General features: G+C 40.0%; 1 protein-coding gene across 1 annotated transcript in view; it reads right to left on the bottom strand.

Annotated features, from left to right (window-relative positions):
• NRG3 (neuregulin 3) overlaps positions 1 to 24973 on the bottom strand; it is a 576649-nt gene that overhangs the window by 118966 nt on the left and 432710 nt on the right. The window lies entirely within an intron of this gene.

The raw sequence follows: 24973 nt of genomic DNA, 5'->3' as shown, positions 1-24973 counted from the left end.
CTTAGTGTACTCTCTGCTATAAGTGGAGAGCTTTTATATGATTGGCCTTCACCATGTGCTGATACCTTCACAAAAAATCAATAATGTTGTATTTTTTCCTGTTATTTGTTAGATGAGAAAACTGCACTTCAGCAAGATTAAAAATCTTACATTGGCCCCAAAAGATGAGGTAGATCTAGGGCATAAATCCAGTCAATCTGACCCCCAAGCCCTCTGACTGTTAAGCTCTGCCACTTCCTACCAAAAATGAATGACTATGTACCATGTACATGTGGGCTACCCACTGTTTTACCAGCTAATGTCTGCCTGTGATCAGCAGAGTGATAAACTGAGCCCAGCTATGCCCAGGTGTTCGGCCTTAGATGTCTTATCATCTAGATCAGTGGTTCTCAACCTGTGGGTCGCCTAAGACCACGGAAAACACATATATAATTACATATTGTTTTTGTGATTAATCACTATGCTTTAATTATGTTCAATTTAAAACAATGAAATTGGGGTCACCACAACATGAGGAACTGTATTAAAGGGTCGCGGCATTAGGAAGGTTGAGAACCACTGATCTAGATGGTGCCTCATTTAATCATTCAATTATTCACTCATTCACATTATTATTATTATTATTATTATTATTATTATTATTATGTGTCTTCTTAGTCTACTATGCCATGGCTTTGATTCCTTTCACTTCTCTCTCCATCTCTGGCCACTCTCCAGGCGTCTGTCCCCCTCTGGGCCTCAGTCCCTCTCTCAGTCTCCCTCCACCCACCTCTGTTCCTTCCTCCAGGTGTGTCTCTCACTTCTCTGTCTCAGCCTCTCATTCCCCGTATCTCCCCTGAGGCTGCTGCTAGCTACCATCCAGACCCGAAATCCACATCTGCTGAGAAGTCTCCTCCCCAAGGACATCCTCATCTCATTTACCTTTCCCACCGCCACCACCGCCACCGTCACCTTGCAGCTGCTGCCCTGACCTCAGTTTCCCCGGACTCCCTCCTGTCTCAGTAAAGATTGGAGGCTCTTCTCACTGCACAGCCTGGTTACCTTTCCACTCCTTCACTTTTTAAATTCATTTCATTAATGATGATTTCTGTTGCAGCAATATGTTACATAAATGAGAATAAATGAAAAAAGTATGGCTACCATTGTATTTGTTTCTAAGACTGATTACTGAGCTCCTTTTTATGAATTCTTTATTTAGCAAAGCAGTTTTCCTTTTTAGAAAATATGTATTTAGTTACCTTGAATAATTCAGTGTGTTTCCTATTTGTAAATAATTCATTTTTAATTTCATTGTGGTAGAATATATATAAACTACAAATTGTCATCTTAACCATTTTAAGTGTACAGTTCAGCGTCATTAACTGCATTCACAATGTGGGCAAACATCACCACTATATTTCCAAAACTCTTCCATAACCCCAAAGAGAAACTGTACCCACTGAGCAATAATTTTGTATTTTCCCCTTTCTGCAGCCTCTGGTAATTTCTAATCTACTACTCTCTGTCTCTACGAATTTGCCTGTATATAGTTCATTTTTTCATTGATTAGTACCTATTTTAATTGAGGATGACTCATACAAAAAAGATGATAATGGAATTTTTAAAAAGTAGATATATTACTTTCTTTACATGCCTTTTATTTTGACTGCTTAATATATACCCATAGATATTTAGCACACTTTCATGAAAAGACAAGATTTTTGTTCTCCAGTAATTCAGAAATCAGTGGGAGCTCACAGAGAAAAGACTTTGGTAATTGTTAGTAACAGTGCTATAGTGGAAAAGCAAAAAATGTATATTAGATGGAGGGGCCTAAAGTGCTCTGTGAAAGAATGGAGATTGTAGAAAAGTTGGCAAGCTTATGTTTCAATTCTAATGTGAATAAGAATCTTCATTCTTTTAAAAAATATTTTAAATTGATTTTTAGAGAGAGAGGATGGGAGAGGGAGAGATGGAAAAACATGAATGTGAGATGTGAGAGGGGAACATTAATCAGCTGCCTCCTGCACATTACCTCCTGGGGGGATTAAGCCAAAAACCTGAGCATGTGCCCTGACCAGGAATTGAACTGGCAACTTTTCAGTGCCTGGGACCATGCTCAGCCAACTAAGCCGCTCAGCCAACTAAGCCACTCAGCCAGGGCAGAAGCTTCATTCTTAATTTTTTGAGGAGTCTCCATACTGTTTTCCATAGTGGCTGTTCAACTTTACATTCCCATCAGCATGAAAGAATAAGGGCTCCTTTTTCTCTACAACCTCTCCAACACTTGTTATTACTTGTGTTGCTGATAATAGCCATTCTAACAGGTGTGAGGTGATATCTCCTTGTAGTTTTGATTTGCATTTCCCTAATATCTAGTATAGTTGAGCATCTTTTCATGTATCTGTTGGCTATTTGTATATCTTCCTAAGATAGGTATTTGTTCAGGCTCTCTGCCCATTTTTCTTATTGGATTGTTTATTTAGTGTTGAGTTTATACATTTTGCATATAAACTTTATATATTTTGTATATTAATCCCTTGCCAAGCTGTTGTTGCAAATATCATCTCCAATTCGATTGGTTGCCTTTTTGTTTTGTTGGCAGTTTCTTTTGCTGCGCAGAAGCATTTTAGTTAGATATACTCCCATTCATTTATTTTTGCCTTTACTTTCCTTGCCTGTAGGAAGATAAAACTATCTCTGAGACCAAGGACCATAAACTTAGCACCTATGTTTTCTCCTATGTAACTTCCTGTTTCAACTCTTACATTTAGACTAGAGGCCAAGTGCACAAAATTCATGCAAGGGATGGGGAGGGGCGTCTCTCAGCCTGGCCTACCCCCTCTTGTAATCTGGGACCCCTCGGGGGATGTCTGACTGCCAGTTTAGGCCCGATCCTACAGGGAAAGCCCAATCTCGCAGGAATCCCCGCGGGATCAGGCCTAAACTGACAGTCCGACATCCCTTTCACAATCTGGGATTGCTGCCTCCTAACTGCCTGCCTGTCTGATTGCCCCTAACTGCTTGCCTGCCTGCCTGATTGCTCCTAACTGCCTCTGCCTTGGCCCCTGCCACCACGGCTTCGCCCAGAAAGATGTCCAGAAAGTCGTTTGGCTGTCCAATCTAATTAGCATATTATGCTTTTATTATTATAGATCTTTGATCCATTTTGAATTAATTTTTGTATAAGGGGCAAATAGTAACCTAGTTTCATTCTTTTGCATGTAGCTTTCCAATTTTCCCAGCACCGTTTATTGAAGAGGCTTTCTTTTCTCCATTGTATATTTTTTACTTCTTTGTCAAAAATCTTTTGCCCATATACATGTGGTTTTATTTCTGGGCTCTCAATTCTTTTCCATTGGTCTGTGTCTGTTTTCTGTCAATACTATGTTGTTTTTATTATTGTAGCTCTGTCATATAATTTGAAGTCAGGAGTGTGATATCTCCAACTTCATTCTTTTTTCTCAGGACTGCTTTGGCTATTCTGGGTTTGTGATTCCATACCAATTTGATGATATCATTTTTTAAAATTTATTCTTATTGATTATAAAGAGAGAGAAAGGAAGAGATAGAGAGAGAGAGAGAGAGAGAGAGAGAGAGAGACCACTGTTTGTTTGTTTTTGTTTCACTTATTTATGCATTCATTAGTTGATTCCTGTATGTGCCCAGACTGGATCAAAACCACAACCTCGCATACCAGGATGACACTCTAATCAACTGAGCTACCCAGCCAGGGCCAACTCTCCTGATATTTTGTTCTATTTCTTTAAAAATGAAAGGCAGTGAGGAGATTAAGCAGAAACACACACACACACACACACACACACACACACACACACACACACACACATTTTTTAAATTCAATAAAAACAGCAGGATAAGAAGGACACAAACAGATACTTGTATACCACAGCAGCATTAATTGTAATAGTCAATAAGTGGAGACAACACATACGTCCATCAACTTATGAAAGGAGAAACAAAATGTGATATTATCCATATAATGGAAAGTTATTTGGCATAAAAATGTATGAGATACTGATATTTGCTACATGCATGAACTTTGAAAGCATCATACTAAAAAGCTAGATGCATAAAAGGACACATGTGGTATAATTCCATTTATATTAAATGTCCAGAAGAAGCAAATTTATAGACAAGGAAAGCAGATTAATGGTTGACAGCAGGGCGCAGGAGTGGCGGAAGGGACAAATGGAGAGGGACTGCTCACTGGGGCAAGGTTTCTTTTTGGAGTGATGAAAGTGTTCTGGAATTAGATCATGATGATGGTTGCACAACAATGTGCGTATACTAAAGCCCTAAACTATGTTCTTTAAAATGATTATAATGGTGAATTTTATGTTATATGAATTTTTGCCTCAAAAAAAAAATATTAATCTGAATACAAAAAAGTTGCCATTGGAATTTTAACGGGGATTGCACTAAATCTGCATACTGCTTTGGGTAATATGGCCATATTAATATTTTTATCCTTCCAACCTATAAACATGGAATATCTTTCACATCTGTGTGATAGGAGATATGGAGAATCAAGCTCTGTGAGCCTGGAGATTGCACTTAGAAGTGGGTGGCATGTTTGATGAATTTGAGGGCAATCTCAATATTTTAAGATTGAAGAAATCAGATTTTGAAAATTCTTCAAATACTTAAAGGTATATGTAGAATTCTTAAGGAAAAATAAATCTATCTTCTTTTAACATAGTAGAAAAGTTACATCTAATCAATATAGTTATAATGTTCAGAAATACTATCAAGCAAGGTGGCATTTGTATCCTTGGGTTTTAAAGGGAAATTCTTAACTTTTATAATGACATTTGTGACACCAGTGAAACATACAAATAAAATGTTAGGTCTCAATTAAAATCTCTCTATCTTTCTCTCATGTGCACACACGCAGACATTTCCATTCTTTTCTCAAAACGCTAAACACAAATCTTTATTGCAGATTTAAAGATACTAATAGACTTTGTTTCACATAAAAGGATCAATAAAAATCCATGAAGAGCACAACAGAAAAGCAATTAATTTTGTCAACTGAGTTACATAGGACCTAAACCACAGTATTTCTCATAACTCTTAATTACCGATTTCTTAAAGAAAACAGTTTCCTGGGACTATTCCAGGGTGTCTGAGAAAACCAAGAGGTGTATGATGAGAATTAATCAACCAATCATCCACTTATTCATTCCTCAACAAACCATCCGCCAAGAACTGCACAGATACTGGGGTGGAAGAGAAAGTACAGGACTTAAGCAAAAACATTTGATTTTCCTTATGGTGCATAGTAGGTGTATTATTTCCATGTCTTTAATGGTTTGATTGACTTTTATATGTAAAAGTTATAGTTTTTTAGAATATTCACACTCTTTTTATATAATAATAGCTACTATTTACTGAGCACTTACTATGTGCCAGGATTTGATTTAAATATTATCTTGCAGAAACTTATGAGAATAAGATTGTCATCATTCTCATTTTATAGATGAGGAATAGAGGCAGAGAGAGTTCAAGAAATTTCCCTGAATTTGGGAAGTGTGGAGGAAACCACATTGCTGGTAAGTGATAGAAACACAATTGAATCTAAGCAGCTTGAACTTTAGCCACTTTTTATACTCAGGGCATACATTGGCCCTGTCTATGAAGAAAACCTAGTTTTTACAAAATTATCAGGTAATCAGATGCCCAAGGAAGAGTTATTTAATCCACTAAGACAACAAATTGTTTTCAGGCACTGTACGAGCACCACTTATTGTCCTGTTTACATTTTATTGTTGTTGTTGTTAATTCTCACTTGAGGATATTTTTCCATTGATTTTTAAAAATATATTCATTGATTTCAGAGAGGAAAGAAGAGGGAGAGAAAGAGAGAGAGAAACATCAATGATGAGAGAGTATCATTGATCGGCTGCCTCCTGCATGCCTCCTACCTGAAACCCGGGCATATGCCCTTGACCAGAATCGAACCTGGGACCCTTCAGTTCACAGGTGGACTCTCTATCCATGGGGCCAAACTGACTAGGGCTCTATTGATTTTTAGAGAGAGTGAAAGGGAATGGGAGAGATAGAAAGAGAGAAATAGTAATGTGAGAGAGATACATCAATTGGTTGCCTCCTGCACATACCCTGATTGGGGCTGGGGATCAAACCTACAACAAAGGTATGTGCCCTTGACTGGAATGGAACCTGAGACCCTGCAGTCCATGGGCTGACACTCTAACCACTGAGCCAAACCAGCTAGGACACACCTTAGGTAGAGGAGGGTTCCCTCTCTCCAAGGAACCAAATTGGCAATTCATTAATATTTCTTCATTGATTATTAGTAAGATTTCTTTATACTAAGGTTGGCCTATTTGAAGTTGTTTGCTTGTATGTGTACCAAGGGATATACAGAGTTCTGTCTGAATGTTTGCCAAACTCTGAAGCAAAGGATCTTAAAATTGGCAATATATTTAACAAATGCCAGCAACTCTGCTGCATACCTTAAACATTCACAAAATTTGTGGTCTAGGTAGGTGACCTCCATTTTATGTTTTTTACTTAGTATTCTGTAAAGTCAAAAACTCTTGGAAATTCAAGGCCCACACGTTTCCAAAGTGTCCTGACTCGTGTGTAAGCAATTCAAAGCCTCTTGTTCACAGACAATCGGGGGTGACCAACAGTTTTCTCGGTTGTGGGGGGGAGGGAGCAGGGTAAAGAACAGTAACAAAAACAATACTTGATTTGATTACAATCTTAGGGCAGGAGGAGACAGGTTGTGATCCAACCTATGACGGAGAAGAACTCACTGCAATGAGGCAATGGGACAATGAGACATGAATGTGAGTTTCAGTGTCATTCTTATATTAAAAGTAACTGAACAAGGCAATTCTATCATAGAACAGTCCAAAATGTGGTATTTAAACCCTAGTTTCATGGAATGTGGAAAAGCATATTACATAAAATATTATTCAGTGCTTGAGAAATTTAGAATACTGGCTTAAAGTTCAACAGGCTTCTCTACAACAAGAGTCCCCAAAGGCCTTCATATGTGTGCCAAGCTCTCCTGGAGGTGGTTCAGTAGCTTTATTTCCCAGACTGATATAAGCAACCACCTTGGCAGGAAGCCCCTGTGGACCTAGTGATCTAAGGTACCCACTCTGGGAAGTACATGCCAGATAAGGGTGGAGGAAACCAGCCACTCAACTATAAAACATCTCGGCTATAAACGGTTATCTTTATAACTGCAATGAAATCTGCCCCTCTGTAGATTCCACCAACAGATCCTTGTCAAGCGCTTTTCAATAACAACACTTTAGGAAGAGGTAGTCCGAAACTGAGAAGTCAAAATTGGAGTTACGAAGATGATAAGTTGATTCTTGAATGTTTGCTGATCCCTAACACCTGAGCTTAGTATGCCCTAGTTCCGTGGTCGGCAAACTGCAGCTCACAAGCCACATGCGACTCTTTGTCCCCTTGACTGTGGCTCTTCCTAAGCCTTAGGAGTACCCTAATTAAGTTAATAACAATTTACCTACCTATATAGTTTAAGTTTAAAACATTTGGCTCTCAAAAGAAATTTCAATCATTGTACTGTTGATATTTGGCTCTGTTGACTAATGAGTTTGCCGACCACTGCCCTAGTTTTTTCCTAGAATCATTGTTAAGAGATGTAATTGTCTCATACTTCAACAGTGGGTCTGTGTATTCTGCTTGCTCCTAGGTAAGATCATGGACAAAGTGATCAGGTTCATATATCAAGACATTGTCATGTATGTCCAAGTTCATTGTAACAAGCCAGGCAAACTAGAAAAGGCTTGGATACATTCTTAGATCTCTGAGTAGGAGAGGAACAAAGGCTGATGGAAGACCTGGGTGTGATTGTTGAGGGAAGCTTCATTCTGGAATAAATACATGGATCTATATGCAACCAAAACCCAAGGTTTGGCTACCTACCAAACTCGTGAGACAGGGGCTGGTGAAAAAGAAAAGAGGTTTATTCAAGTGCTGGTAACCTGAGGAAATAGGAGACTCTTATAGCAATGACCATTATAAGGAGAGAGAGGGAGAACGGAACAAAGAAATCAAGGGGAGGGGTGGAAAAATTCTCAACGTGCAGTCAGAATCAGTCCATTCTGATGGGGACCTAGAAACTGGTCAAGGGATGGTTTGGTGTGAATCATCCTGATTTTATGTCACCCTGGTTTAACAGTTGAAGGTCAGTAAATCTCCCAGAGCTGTGATGACTGAAGGTCAGAGTCTGTATCTTCTCAAGTTTGTTCCTAGGATTCTTATACAAATATGTTGTTTATTTCCAAGCTACATATTAGTCAGAGTCAGCATTTACAGAAACAATGAATGCTATTTAAAGAATGGTGAGGTGGGCCCTAACCGGTTTTGCTCAGTGGATAGAGTGTCAGCCTGCGGACCCAAGGGTCCCAGGTTTGATTCCAGTCAAGGGCATGTACCTTGGTTGTGGGGCACATCCCCAGTAGAGGGTGTGCAAGAGGCAGCTGATCGATGTTTCTCTCTCATCGATGTTTCTAACTCTCTATCCCTCTCCCTTCCTCTCTGTAAAAAATCAATAAAATATATTTTTTTAAAAAAGAATGGTGATGTGGGTTGCACATAGAATATGTACAATCCCCATCTGTTACACATAGAATATATACCTTTCAAAACAGATAAGGAATCAGGGAGTTGGGGGCTAGGGTTCAGGACAAGCTACCAGAGTATATAACTGTGTCACTAGGGGGAAGAAAATCTGGCAACTGGAAACAGGGTAGCAGCCAGACCTGAATCTCTGAGACCTTAGGGCCCACAATAGGGAGGAAAGAAGAGCTATCAAGAGAGTGAGCTCACTCCTGAAGGGCAAGCAGTAAATTCCCTCTCTAAGCACTGTGTTAGAGTCTATAGGATTATCCTACAAGGAGAAAAATATTAACAGGAATATTTTTCCAGCTATTAGTGCAAGAGTTACGATATGAATGCAAGTTAGATTCTAAATTCCAAGCTCCTTCTACTAAAATATATTGCCTCATTGAATACATAATTTTATCACCACATATACATTTGATTTTAAAACTTATACGTGTTACCAAGACTGGTGTGTCGCAGTTGATTATAGCATCCTCCAGTACACCAAAAGGTAGCAGGTTCAATCTCTTGTCAAGGTGCATGCAGGAGGCAACTGATTGATGTTTCTCTCTCACATATCTCCCTTTCTCTAAAGTCATTTATATATGAATGGCTGATATTCATGAATAAAATTTGGGAAGTGAAGAATTGATACGTTTCTTACTACTTCCTAAAAGTAATTTCTGTTAATTTTTTGTTCTAGTTGTTTTTCTTCTTTGCTCTGTATGTGTAAAATAAATTTAAAATCAATTTTACACAAAATCAACTTTCATCACGTGCCTAAATCTGAGGACTCTCTGTCCATTTCAGCTCTATAGTCCCAATCCCCTTCTCTCCTCCATCACATCAGAACTGACAGTTTTTTTCTACTGCTGATAGTAAGCCCTGACATCATTACTGTGGCCAGCCTCACACCAGACAGGTCATCAATCATGGAGAAGCAAAACCACTTTTCCAGAAAATCAAATAGTCCCATTCTCCTATCCATGGGCTTTGCTATAAAACCTAGCCTCTTTGTTTTTCTTCTCCAAAGCTCTGTTACTGGTTTCTGTAGAACAGACACACCTCTATTTTGCATTCTTCTCTCATCCTGTAAATAAGAATATTCATTTACATCAAAGGAGAAGCAGGCAGCCTTGGAGACCATGCCACGGGTTTGTGCAATGCAAACTCAGGATGAGCATTTTGCTCTGTAAAACGGAATATCAAAACAGGGTCACAGCAGAGGTTTAGGAGTGACTCTTGTTTAGGCTGCTTTTCAAAGATACCTCTTGCCTAAATAGCTTGTAGAGTTTTCCAATGAAAACATCTTGGAGCATTAGGCTCAACTGTGATTCCATGTTCACAATCATTGATTGAAAAACTAAATAAGAATTCCCATTATATAAAAGAATCATTCATTCAAAAAATCCACTGCTTCTTCAGTTTTATAACTAACTAGAGGCCCAGTACACCGGTAGGGTCCCTCAGCCTGGCCCGCACCCTCTCGCAATCTGGGACTCCTTGGGGGATGTCAAATAGCCGGTTTCGGCCTGATCCCCATAGGCCTGATCCAGATAAGAGGGAGCCCGATCTCTGCAGGCCTATTTCAGATAGCGGGGAGCCCGATCCTGTGCATTGAGAATCTGTCCCCTGGTGGTCAGTGCACATCATAGTGACTGGTCAACTGGTCGTTCGGTCACTTAGGCTTTTATACATATATAGATAGATAATAATGAATCTGTATAGGTGACTGCACAGGAGATACTGCTCTGGAGACTCACAATCATTCCCCAGCATCTTGTCACATGTTATGGACCTTTCCCTTCTCATATTTTCTCAATGGGCACTTCTACACACTTTATTTCATGTAATTTACAAAATTAGCCTGCAGAGCAGTGCTACTGAGTCTCATTTAATAACTGCAGACAATAAGCCTCTGTAAAAAACGAGATGCTTAGGGTGGAAAAGTATCTTAAATCCCAGGACTGACGGGGAGTTGTTTCTTTTGCTCACTGATTTATCACTCCAGCCTATCACAGTCGGACATTTTGTTGGTGTTTGATAAAGATGCATTTAATGGAAAAAAATGTCATCTGGTCAGCTCCCTTGCTCACTACATGTGAGATCTGTATTCCTTCAAAGCGTATCCAGCCTGCTTTCTGTCACCTGTTTTTAAGGATTCCAAGTAACGTGACACCTTTGATGACAACTCTTTTGATATTGAAAAAAGAGTATTGACAAATGTTTTTAGAAAATGCTCCCAAGTCAAAGTATATTTAATTACCATTTACATGACTCTACAATTTTGGAGTTCAAAATCACCAGATTAATATCTGAGAAAGTCAAACATTGTCACATGATTTTTTAATGTTTTTCTTGATTTTAGCTAGAGAGGAAGGGAGAGGGTTACAGAGATAGAAACATTGATGAGAGGAACATCAAGTGGCCGCCTCTTGCACTCCCCTACTGGGGATGGAGCCCACAACCCAGGCATGTTCCCCGACCAGGAATTGAACTGGTGACCTTCTGGTTCATGGGTCATTGCTCAACCACGGAGCCACACTGGCTGGGCTGTCACATGATTTCTGTATGTAATTTAAGATTTGCTTGAACAAGTTATCAAGTCTAAGGAAAATATTAAATTTTCCATGGTAATTAAAATATTATTATACATGATATTTCAGGATTTACCCCTTACTAGTTTCAAACCATTTAAGCAATCTTTTAAATAGCTATCTTGTATACTTTTACTGATTCTAACTTTTAAACTTCAATCTATTTTAGTATCCATGAAGACATACAGAAGAGATTATGATTAATAGACATAAGGATTGAAATAAAATAGGGGAACGTCTTCTAAAAAGCAAAACTAAACAAAGAGGATAAAAAGTATGTGGCAATCAGCATTATATCTGTTTGTATAGTTTGCATACTAATTACTTAAAGACTTTGTTAACATATTGTTTTAATACTATGTTTTTACTCATACTCCTGAATTCAAAATTGCAATGTCTTCATAATGAATACTAATTCAGAAGATGATGGACAGATTTTAAGAAAAATTACTCTGAATGACACTCCACTAAACAAAGAACAAAGACAACTAATTCCCACCTCTCAACAGAGATCACGGCTTTGGTAACATGGAGATCCCCCGAAAAGGAGACTTCTGCTTCCCACCTGCCAAAGACAGAGGGACCAAAGGAAAAGATGCCCCAAAGGACCTGTGTGAGGTACACGATTCTTGGTCCTGGACCAACTGCCCAAAGTATTTACCTAGAACACCAGATGCATTGATGGAGCTGACCAACAGCCTATTCATGATAAAGCAAGAAAGGAAATCCATGCCAAGAAAGTAGCACAGAGAATTCATTTTAGGAGGCCAGTTAAGGTCATAGTCAGAAAAGGGCTCATTTAGGTTAGGACTCAGGAAAGTGGGAGCAGTGGAGATAGTGTAATTTATGATAAGTTGAGGTAGCTGTTTCAGGATCAAGGCCCCAAACAAGCATACGTGTTGGAAGCTTATTTTTGAGTGATGTCTGAAATTTGAGGGACACTATCGAGAAATTGGGGAGGACAAGACAAGGCAGACCTGGCAGTTGTTGATTTATCCTTTTTGTAACTACTCTTTCAGGAGGGCTTTTATTTAGTGGAAGCACCTGTGGCCTCTGAAGGGCAGGCTTGTCCACTGTCAATGCCTGCTCAGCTCTGTTTGCTATATTTTGTTATAGCAAAGGTATTCATTTGTATGGCATTACAAATCATTCTTCCAATGCAAAAGGTAGCTCATTATTTAAAGTTTTCCTGCAGGGGATCACTTAAAATATGAAAAAAGAAATCACCTGTTTCCCTCACCTCTCTCAGCATTCTGTTCTGCCAACCATTCCCCTAGTCGTCCCCATACCTCCATACCTGTTTTCTTTTTTTTTTTCCAAAGCAAACTTATAAATTTTATTTAAAAATTTAGCACCCAGAATTTAGCTTTCAGTCAACCTTACAAATATATGAAGAATTCCCAGATATAAGGCACTGGGGGAATCCTGAAAAAAAGAAAAAAAAAAAAAAAACAGAAGAAGAAGAAGAAGAAGAAGAAGAAGAAGAAGAAGAAGAAGAAGAAGAAGAAGAAGGAGGAGGAGGAGGAGGAGGAGGAGGAGGAGGAGGAGGAGGAGGAGGAAGAGGAGGAGGAGAGGAAGAAGAAATAGAGGAAGAAGAAAGAAAAGGACTCTTGAAAGGAATCTTAGAGAGCTCCATGTCTAAGATATTAATCTTTCCTCTCAGTTATCAGTCAACACAGCAGAGAACAAGAGCTATAAGGTCCTTGCACTCATGGGGCTCATCAACTAGTGAGAGACATAAGACATTGATATTATAATGATACCATTCTAATTAACCTACTTATTAATAACAGGAAAGGAGCAAAGGGAAAGCCCAATGGTATAGGCATGCCATTTGGGCAGCTCTGCCAGGAAGCTGAAGTGTAACACTCCCCAGGGAAGCCAGTGGTCTATTCCCTGCAGAGCAGATCACTGGGCACTTCTACACATCTGGGAGGCTAAGGTGGCAAATATAGCTAAGAATAAACATTATGGTTGTAAACATGATTTTTTTTTAAAGCTCACAACAATATACCTTCCAAGAGATACAATGAACATTTACTTGTCTGCTGTCTGAGAGGCACTAGGGGAAGTGAAGAGAGGCTGTAGAAGAAGGGCCTGGACGTGGGGAGAACAGACACATGCCCAGCAAAGTCTGGGTGAAATAGGGAAGGTATTTGTCTGTCAGTCACACCTGGGAGCAAGTCATTGGCCAGAGTAGGTGTGGCCACTACAAATACAGGAAGATTTGAGATATTTAATTCCCTAAATAAAGAACGTGTCTCTCTTGGCTCCTGGCTCTCTTAGTTCTCACTCTCTTGGCTCCCCTCACAAGGGACTAATGGACTGCAACTAGACTAATGCTGAACCCAGTGTTGGACGCAATTCCAACAAGAAACAGAAACTCCTCCATACCTGTTTTCATTCCAGCAAGTCCACTAGCTTTAAAATCTTTCTTGATGGATTTCCAAGTCTTCCTCCTACAAACTCATTCTGTCTTTGAAGGCCCACCTCCTCCTGAAGCCATCTCTGAATGCCTAAAATAATGTTATCTGCTCCATTTTTATAATAATGCAATCTGTATTTCTTTTTTTTTAATATATTTTATTGATTTTTCACAGAGAGGAAGGGAGAGAGATAGAGAGTTAGAAACATCGATGAGAGAGAAACATCGATCAGCTGCCTCCTGCACATCTCCCACTGGGGATATGCCCGCAACCCAGGTACATGCCCTTGACCGGAATCGAACCTGGGACCTTTCAGTCCGCAGGCCGACGCTCTATCCACTGAGCCAAACCGGTTTCGGCTGCAATCTGTATTTCGATGTAGGACCATGATGCCTTGAATTATAATTAGTGGGGATATGTCTATACCATAACTACTTAGGTAAACCGGGATCTTCTTCTACAGCCCCTCTTCACTTCCCCTAGTGCCTCTCAGACAGCAGACAAGTAAATGTTCATTGAATCTCTTGGAAAGTATATTGTTGTGAGCTTTAAAAAAATCACGTTTACATCCATAATGTTTACTCTTAGCAATATTTGCCACCTTAGCCTTCCAGATCTTCTGGGAATTTCAAGTAGGTGTCCATTAACACACACACACACACACACACACACACACACACACACACACACACTCTGTATTTGGTGTTACATAGTGTAATTGCCATTGATTTGTGAATCACCTGAAGGGCAGAAAAACAAAAGAAAGAAAAAATAGGTAAAGCCTTTTCTTTCTTCATTCTAACCCCTCAGTCAACGGAGGCTTTCGTATAGGTCACTAGTCATGTAAGAAGTTCTTACTTTAATGTCTTTTGAAAAAAGAAAAGAAAAGGTCTTGATAGGCACTAGGGTTGCCGAGAAGAAGCCACCCCTGGCAGTCCAGCTCTCCACTCCTGCCACATCCCTGCCTGTTTTCCACACACACCTGAGCTCCATTCGTGGAGTGAAGGCAAGTGCTTCAACACAACAGGCTTTGTAGAGCTCCAGATGTTTGGAAGAGCTGCTTTCTTTTACTCATCTTTTCAGACTCAGCTCAAACAATTCCCAGGCAGGGGTTCTTTCCAGGAACAAATCCCTGGCTCTTTCAATTCTATCTTGTGCTCATGTGCCTGGAAATCTCACATCCTTCCAGACCATGCCCCCTATCTAGGAGGTAGTAGGTGCTCAAAGCATTCTTGTTGACTGTTAACACAAAAGTATCTGAATCAAATCCATGTATTTGTTTAAATGCGCAAATTCATGGTAATTAATATTTAACATTGTGCTTGGAAAATGATAAGAAAAACGAGAAAACTGGGTAGGGAATATGGCAACACTATAGTTTGTATTATTAATTATGGTTTATTGTTTCATTCTGACAAGATAAAACATTCCAATGTTGGGAAACATATTTTTATAAGTACTGGTATGGGAATAGTTTCATCGCCTATGATCTTTATGCTGGGTATTTCTGTTATCAAGCTTAAAAGTCACATCAACTTATATTTATAAACCCCTGAACACCTGGGAATACTTGATAATGAGCATGACAAAGGGCACATTTGAGCTAACTAATGGATTAATTTATTACTTTGCACACTTTAAATGTAGCAGTAGGATGAAACTTTTTTTCCTAAATGCATAATCAGCTGAGACTGTTATTTGTCTCATTTAAATGCAAAGAACAATTCTTTTTCTACCTGCTCCCTAAATCCATTAAGCAGTTAATAACATAAGGACTACTGTAAGCTTCTCTTATTTAATAGAAATAAAGAAATGGAAATTAACTGGCAGAGCCTTCGGCCATAATGACTCCCCCAGAGTAGCTAGATTACTCGTAGTAGTGTAGAAAAATCAAAGGAAGCTTCTTTATTAAAATAATGGAAGAAACCATTATCTAATAATGCCTATAATTAGCTGGGAATTCAGTTGAATCCAGGTACTTTGAAGTTCTTACTCTCATCTTCCCACTACCTTCTTCTATAGTCTTCATAACTTTATATATTTTCTAGATATTTGAATGGAAATAATAACTCTACTGGGCATTTCATTAGTGGGATAACCTTTTCAAAATGGTGTGAAGATGTTAGAGCTGAGTATGAATAAATTTTTTTAATTCTAATTTTACATCATTTAGACATTATTAGCAAGGCAAATGAATAGCGTCCACAACATTAACCCTTGAAAAGGCCATCTGCAAATGATGTACTTGAGACTCTGTATGACATCCCCCTCACTGTCCTCATAGCACACTCATATTTTACAGATGAGGAAACTGAGACTCAGCGAGGTGGACTGACTTGCCCAAGATGGGAAGAATCTCATTTCATTAAACCATGTAGCTATCAACCTTGGAAGACTTTCCACCTAGCTTAGTATGCCACGTACATCAGACATCAAGGATTCAGCCCCATTTGCTGCTCCAGGCCCCCCTCCCTCATGGAAATGTGCATCCTAGTCTGCAGAAGAGAGGGAAATACCAAAGATACATGATAACACATGCTTCACATAGTAATAACTTCTAAGGAGTCAAAAGAAGGAGGGTGAGGGAGATTAAAGTACTGTTTTATGTAATATCTCTCATAAATGCATAATTAATGAGTACATTCCATCAGATTGTGCATGAGCAGGGCGAGTCATTGGAAGTGGAGAGAGAATATGCCATAAAGTGAAAGGTGGTGAGGGGTTGAGTAGTGTTGATATTTGGAGGAGGAGCATTAAGGGCAGAAAGAGCAGCTGGTCCATGGCACCAAGGAAGTAGAATGATTCTGGGTGTCAAGGTGTCAAGGTGTCAAGGTGGTTGAACTGCTAAGGGAGAGGGGAGGTGGTAGTAGTGTATGGTTAGAGAGTTCATGGAGGACCAAGTGGCACAGGTCTATTTTTTATTTGGATGATGACTTTGGCTTCTATTCTGAGTGACATAGAACCACAGGAAGGATTTTTGAGCAAAGGAATAATGTGATCTGACTTTGAAGACATCTCTCTGCTGCTGTGTGGGACGAGGCTGCAGGCAGGGAGACAGTTGAAAGCAGAGGAATCAGGGAGAAGGCTACTGTGGAAACACTTCCGGGTGAAGTATGCATCATCACGTATCTTTGGTAGTTTTCCCTCTCTTCTCCAGGCAAGTGTGCACATTTCTATGAGGGAGGGGCTCCACTGCACATTCACTTGCTAGAGCCGCCACAACAAAGTACCACAGCCTGGGTGGCTTAACCAACATAAGCTTATTGTCTCACAGTTCTCAAGGCTGGAAGTCAGAGATCAAGGTGTCAGAGGGCTTGGTTCCTTCTGAGGGCTGTGAGGGAGAATGTGCTCCATGCCCCCTGCTAGCTTCTGGAGGTTTGCTGTCAATCTTCGGCGTTCCCTGGCTTATGGATGGATCACCCCATCTCTTCATTCATCTTTTTTTAAAATATATTTTATTGATTTTTTACAGAGAGGAAGGGAGAGAGATAGAGAGTTAGAAACATCGATCAGCTGCCTCCTGCACATCTCCTACTGGGGGTGTGCCTGCAACCCAGGTACATGCCCTTGACCGGAATTGAACCTGGGACCTTTCAGTCCACAGACGGACACCCTATCCACTGAGCCAAACCGGTTTCGGCATCTTCATTCATCTTTATACGATATTCTCTCTGTGTGCATATTGGTGTCCAAATTTCCCTTTTTTATAAGGTCATTAGTCACATTTGATCAGGACCCACCTTACTGACCTCATTTTCACTTGATCACCTCTGTAAAAACTTAATCTCCAAACAAGGACACAATCTGGGAAGGGGATTCAGAATTGAGGGTTAGGTCTTTAATGTATAAATTTTGGAAACACTAGTCAACCCTTAACAACCTGTTTGTTTTTTATTCATTGAATGTATGACATTTAAAACAATAACTGGTACAAAATAAGTGCTCAAGAAATATTTTTTGAATGAATGAATGAGATTCATCACAGTAAAATCCAGATCTAGAGCTAATTTATACATTAATATTTTCCAGCTCTGTGTAACCATTATATCAAATAAAATCACAACTCTAATAGTACTGCTCTTTTTTAATGCTATTTTCATATATATGTATATATACATAAAATTTCATTTTAATTACTTATTTCAACCTTTGGCAAATATTTGCTTAGTGCATTCCCTATAACATGTTCTATGAAGACTTGTGCATGTATTATAATAATTTTTAAATCTCTCTCCCAAATTCTCTGAGTTACCCAACAACTCTGGGTTTCTGCCAATCAAACCCTTATACTAAGGACTGGAGGTTTGACTGATAGAAACCCCCCAAAATGTTGAAGATATAGCCTGTGTCCTAAAAAGGTTGTTTTTTTTTTTAATAAAGAAAATGATATACATATTTTCCTTATATAAATTGACTTTATAAGGAATATATTGTTTTCTGGTACCTGAACAAATATGGTATGGTAGAAAAATATTAGCATTTCATTATATGAGCTTTAATTCTGTTTTTTCTTTCAGTGACCATGTGTGACCTTAGGTAAGTTACTTAATCTTTCTATGCTTCAATGTCACCATCTATGTAAGAAATAAAACGGGCATGGCTTATGAAATGATTAAATGAGATAATATATCTAATTTTGTAGGCATTGTTTTTTGCCTACTTACTATGCATTCTCTTCTCTACCACAATCTTTTCAAAGTGTCAATGTACTCAGCAAAATGCCTCCACTTTTCAGCCTTCCTTGTACCATTTAGGATGGCCATATGGCATAGTTCTGTTTTATAGCATTGAAATAGACAAATTCTTGGTTTGACTTTCAGCAAAGCGCTTTGTAAGGAAACCAATTTTATTGATCTATTGATAAAGAATTAGCCATTTGCTAGGTTCCCCCCTCCACTTTCACCTGGAGAGTGGACAGTATAGCTATCCTGCAGTTATGAGGCAGCCTGACTGGAGATGAAAGCCACATGCTCACCTGGGTGATGAGAATTACTTAAGGATCCGAATGTTGATGGCAGTCTGTCAAGCTGTACCAGCCCTACACTTCCCACACCTCTGCACTTCTCATCACGTCAGACAAATAAAAACTGAACTTAATGATTTGATTGTTTAAGTGGGTGTTCTGTTATTTGCAGCTGAACATAATCTTAATTGGTACCACAGCAGTCTCTCAGACATAGTAGGCTTGCATTTGTTATGTTCTATTTGGTTGTATTTGAACTTCTCACCCAAAAAACAAACTGCAGAATGCTATATAATAAAGAGTAATATGCAAATTGATCATCGTGCCCTCACACAAGGTGGCCACCCCCATGTGGTCAAAGATGGCCACCACAAGATGGTCGGCAGGGGAGGGTAGTTGGGGGTGACCAGGTCTGCAGGAGAAGGCAGTTGGGGGCGACCAGGCCAGCAGGAAGGGCAGTTGGGGGCAATTGGGCCAGCAGGGAAGCAGTTAGGTGTCAATCAGGCTGGCAGGGGAGTAGTTAGGGGGTGATCAGGCTGGCAGGACGAAGCAGTTAGGGGCATTCAGGCAGGCAGGCAGGCAGGCAGGCGAGTGGTTGGGAGCCAGCAGTCCAAGATTGTTAAGGATGTCCCTGTGGGATCAGGCCTCAACTGGCAGTCAGACATCCCCTGAGGGGTCCCAGATTAGAGAGAGTGCAGGCTGGGCTGAGGGACAACTCCCCCTAATGCACAAATTTCGTGCACTGGGCCTCTAGTTCATTTAAAGATAACTTTAGACTTATATTGTTTATGAATAGACACCTTTTTTTTCTAGAAACTAAGTATTTATATGCTGTTATACCAAAGTATATGCAATTCTTCTTATGATTACTGTGTTATCATCTTTACTTTGTGTGTCTGTGCATGTGTGTAGTATCTTGACATTATTCTCATAATCTTGAATTCCTGCTGGTTGGTCTGCTTTTTCAAGTAGAGAATCTTCTTTGAATTTTTAGCAGTCCTTCATGAATTAACATTAAACAGCTTATTGAAGAATAATCATCAGTCAGTAATCCGTCAAGTGAACTCTATTTGTCCCATAAAATGCTTTCTAATAGATATTTGGAAGGCGACAGCAGCATCCGTTGCTATAATGCCCCACATTTCAGAAAGCTGAAATTGAGTATTTTCTTAGCTGTATTATCTTCTCCTTCACAGATGCTTTAAGTCTCCTTTTACCTGGATCTTATGCTAAGCTTTCCAGCTATCTCTTCACTCATAAGCACAATCATTTGCTTAGAAAAAGTCCCTTGAATGTTCTGATCAATACAGAGTCCTCCTTCAAACCATAGTGGGTTCTGCTACATAACTGAAAAGGTGATATTCAATTCTCTAAGTTGTTCTGAATCTATAATCCCACCCAGGAAATGAGATAAAAAGTTTAAGAGGAAATTTTTCTCCATAGTGGTAGTGATGAAGTATGGAACAACTAGAGAGGGTTTCTCAACTGTGTGTAGGTATGTGTGCATGTGTTTATAGTTGCCTAAAGGTTAGGCCGCATGAATATTTCTTCTCAGTAATTTTTGTGGTTAGCTTTCCGAGAAACATTTCAAGTGAATAAAACAGAACTGCTGTGGCCCTGGCCAGGTAGCTCAGTTTGTTAGAGCATCATCCTGATATGTTAAAGTGGCCAGTTTGATCCCCAGTCAGGACACATACAAATATCAACCACTGAATGCATCAATGAGTAGAACAACAAAGCGATCTCTCTCTCTCTCTCTCTCTCTCTCTCTCTCTCTCTCTCTCTCTCTCTCTCTCATCAATTTTAAAAACAGAACTGTGTGTCTTTCTCATTTTGAGCATGTCTTTTTTCCTCTTGCTAAAATATTTACACTCTTCCATGTCAATTTTTCTCTTTTGCATATGGAAAGGACCAGAGACAAATGTTACATTTTCTTATTCTTTTCTTGCTTCCTCCTCTTTCCAGCTTAACCAATGCCTCTAATTTCCATCCTTCTTCTGTCAGATATGAATAATAATTTTCAACATCAGTGCTCTCTTTGCTTGCCGGGCATGTTTTAATTCCCCTCGTGCCTCACTTGCATAAGCACATATTGACATTTTCCTCCCAGGATAGCAGCCTACTTTGTAGATCAGCAATTCCTTATTTTCAGCCATAACGTATGTGTGGGAAAGGAAATCATTTGACCTCATCAAGACTGCGTTTATTGGGCAGGGAAATCCCAGAGGACTGTTGTAGTTTGTGGCAGCAAGAGCAATGATACAGGGCCATCAACCTAATTTTATTTGCAGGTATTAGAGGAAGGGGGTAGTTAATAAGCATCGATCACCCATTAAGCCACATTCTGTATTAAGCACTATGACTCTTGTGTGTAAAGCTCAGAACAAACCTGTGATACTTGAAACTGTACTCCAACCTATGTTTTAGAAACTGGTAAATAGAAGCAACTAGATCTGTTATTTAACACTGCCTTAATGAACCCCTCAGTGTTCTCTTGGGGAAACAATTTCTTTCGTTTGCAAAATGTGTCTCAATTGGGTTTTTAGTTATTTTAATATAAGTACAGTTTCTGTTTAGAAATGGGGACTGCAGCCGTCTTTTGGATCCTAGGAGATGAAAGGTGGTGAAGTTATAGAAATAATTACATCCCTAGAGACTTTCCCCCCATTTTCTAGATGAGAACATTCAGCCTCGATGGGGTTCAATAAATTGCCCAAGGTTGTGTAACTGATGAATAATAGTGTGATATTAAATTCAAGTTGGCAATTCCAAATACACCAAGTCTATAAGAGGCATTGCATTACGTTCGTGATAACAAGGTCAGAACTCAAACCCAGTCTCCTATCTCGAGAGACTGCCCTTTCCCAGCATAAGGCTCTAACTCCAAGGAGCTCTTTGTGTTTGGTGAGTACACCACGAGCGGTGCTGCAGCAGTAGGGCCTAACAGCAGCGTCCATCACTGTGTGTAATGGGACTTAATTAGACAGAGACGCTAAAGGAAATGTTTTTCAAGCAAACAAACGAGGCTCATAAAAAGAATCACTCACCAGGACATATTAGCCAGCTAGCTTGCTTTTATAATTTTTGCCATTGTCTGTGATTTATTTACTTCACTAATATGTAAAAAACGTATCTCAACTCTCAGTTATTTATAGTATTGGTGGTTTTAATTAATTTCTCTGTCTTGAGAGAAAGATGTGTGTGTGTGTGTGTGTGTGTGTGTGCGCGCGCAGAAACACATACACACACACACACACACACACGCACACACACACACAGGGCATCCCAAACAAATGTATACCTATTATAACAGCTGATAGCTCAATTTTAAAAATGAAATGTATTTTAATAAGCATTGCCTTCATAATTATTCAAAGTGTATTTATACATAGTTTGGAAATATGCATTTCTCTTCAGATCTCCTCAACTATGGACAACAGATATATTGAAGGTGTCCATTGTAATTATATAATTGCATTTGTATCAAACTCTTTTTTAATCTAACGTACCTTACCTCATATATTTAGTTGCTAGGTAGATTGGTTTATATTGGTTAATGGCTGGTTATCATCCTGATAAATTGTGCTTTTAAAATTCTCTAATGTCCCTTTTTATCCTAATTCTTCCCATTAACCTTGCCTTGCACCTCATTAATACTGAGACTCTTTTCTAACTTTGTGCTGTCCTTTTTAAAAATGTACTTGACTAACATCCTGTTCCCATCCCTTCATTTTCTACCTTCAGTTATCATTAAAGTGCATTTCTTTCAAGCAGCACACAGATGTGCTTGTTTTCATAATCTCTATCCTTAATGGGAGAATTCAGTTGTTCAGGTTTATTTTAATAGCGAAGATGTTAAAGCTAACCCTTTAGAATGTGTTATATTTATGTGATATTGATACTTCCTTTTCCAACAAAGATGCTTCAGAGTCCAGCGCTTCAGACGTGTGGGCTAGGTCAGTGCCCAGAGCAGGAAGGAGACCTAGGAGGTGAGCCAGCACTTGGCGTTCAGCAGAACCATCTCATTTTCCTCCCCGTCACACCTTTCCCAGTGGCCCTTGCAGTCAGTGGGCCATAGTGTTGAGTTCTGGCCAACACAACGAAAGGCACATATTCTAGTCCCCGGCCTGATTGAAACAATTCTCTGGCAGCTCTGGAGTGAGGAACTGCCAGGTGAAGTCTGAATTCCTAAATGGGTTCCCAACCCGCTCTGTGATGTGTGTGTGTGTGTTTGTGTGTGTGTGTGTGTGTGTGTGTGTGTGTGTGTGTGTGTGTGTAGGCCAGCTCTCTTCCCCATCCCCCCCTACAAATACAATATTTGACCATAATATCAAGTGGCAGAAATTTTGATTCTTTGTCATATGCAATAGTTTAATGGGTCAATGTGGCCATAGTACCCAGTTACTGAATCAAACACTAATAAAAGCAGTTGATTTTAAGTGAAGATTCCCCTCAAGAAAGTAGAGGGGCCTTATGCTATATAATAAAAGCCTAATCTGCAAATTGTCCCCTCAGGAGGTCATTCCACTGGGAGTTTGACCAGGATACCGGGAGTTTGACTGCTCACTATTATGTGTGTTGACCAACAGGGGGTGGTGCAGAACATGGCGGCCTCAGTGACACGGTGTTGGCTGCAGGTGACAGTGGAGGTGCTGCGGGGCCCTGATGGGCTCTGAGGAGAACTGGATCATGGAGGGATGGTGGAGCAGGTGAGGGAGCAACGCCAGGCCAAGGCGGTGTGCCAGGTGGGGCTGTGGGGCTGCGAGGCTGAACATCTCTGTCAAAATCTTACATTGAGACCACATGTTGCTCTGACAATAGAGTGTGTGAAACGTTGTTTGTGACTGTGACTACCAAAGGCAGCTCCCAGAAGACCAGATGAAAGGACACAGCTGCTGGAAGAACAGGATGCTCCCTGAGAAAAGATGACAACCTCTTATCATGCAACAAATCCTTCTTAATAACAGATCTTTAAAAAATTCCTAACACCTCTGGAAACAAAGAAGGGTCGGATTGAAGATGGAAATCATCACTCCAAACAGCCAGGGAACTTCAACACGTGGCAGTGGCTGCCAGTGTGTTTCAGTGTGAGCAGCCAGACACAGAGGGACCCGATCAGCGATGGGAGTCGTGCAGGAGGGGCTGCTGGGAACTGGATGCTCCGCATCTCCTAACCACCCTGCCTGCCCTGCACATGGGTCTTAAGCAACAGGTGAGTGTCTTCCCAGGTGGGAGAAATGAGAATGGGCATCTGATCAGAGGAGCATTCGGGAGCAGTGCAGAACACCTTGCCAAGAAGACTAGGCTATTCGAGATGTACTTCTGCTTCTTCACGTTTACTTCTTTATTAGTTCAGGGACTCTGTTTTATTCTTGTTTTTCCTCAAATGATGCTTGGATGTTTTCACTTGCAATTCATAGCTACTATACCTATGACATGGGCCAAGATAGGTTACCTGGGGGACAGCAGTTTTCTCTGTGGGAATCCCTCTTAGGACCAAGGTCAGAGAAAGAAATAGGTCAATGGTGAGAAGAGGCTCAGCATTACTCTTCCCAGTGAAGCTCTTTTCGCTCTAAGCCTAAGTTGTTCCATGTGTAAGGATAGGTAAAAAAAAGCAGCGGGTTCTGCCCTTGGGGACAGGGGTGAGCTGAGATCAGCACAGAAACCTGAGAGCCACGGACCCCTTAGATAGCATGGCTCTCGCTCCCTGTAGGAGCAAACATCTAGTGTTGTAATAATAACCAATGCGCTGGGCACAGTACACCCACAGTGACAGGACTACTAGATTATACTCACGGATCTATGCTTTTTCTAAAAAAAAAAAAAAAAAAAATGCACTAAATCACACTGAGGAACAAAGTAATTGGTTTTATTATTTTTAACAACGTGGCATCATCTCCATTCTCCCATGTGAAGCAGATTGAAAGACAATAATATGAAATCAGCTGTATTTTTTCTCTTATCAGCTCTTCATTTTCCAAAAAATACACTCAAGTTTCAGCTGCCCATTTTTTTCCAAATAACTTAATTTGGAGAAACTGGAGTAGTGAAAAGATGAAAAATCTTACAGCATGTACGCCACGTCACATGACATTTAGAAACCAGTGTGATTGCAGTGATGCATCAGTCAGCTGGAAGATCTTGGAACTTGGACTAGACTTGTCTGCTATGGTGGCATTGGTGTTGGAGGTTCAACTTTAGCTGCTGCTAATGGGAAGTTATTTAGGAGGGCAGGTAGAACATGAGTTCTAGTACGTATGGTGTTATTAGGTAGCTGGTGGAAGACCAAGCAAGCAGGTGGCCTCAGAATAGTACAAATAGGTGGGAAGATGGAATATAGCTACAAGCAGCAATATTCGGAGATCCAGGCAGGC

Source organism: Myotis myotis, unplaced genomic scaffold, assembly GCF_014108235.1.
Source record: "Myotis myotis isolate mMyoMyo1 unplaced genomic scaffold, mMyoMyo1.p scaffold_m19_p_15, whole genome shotgun sequence".
In the NCBI taxonomy this organism is placed as follows: domain Eukaryota; kingdom Metazoa; phylum Chordata; class Mammalia; order Chiroptera; family Vespertilionidae; genus Myotis; species Myotis myotis.
The sequence above is the reverse complement of the archived record's forward strand: the minus strand, read 5'-3'. Positions and strand labels throughout refer to the sequence as shown.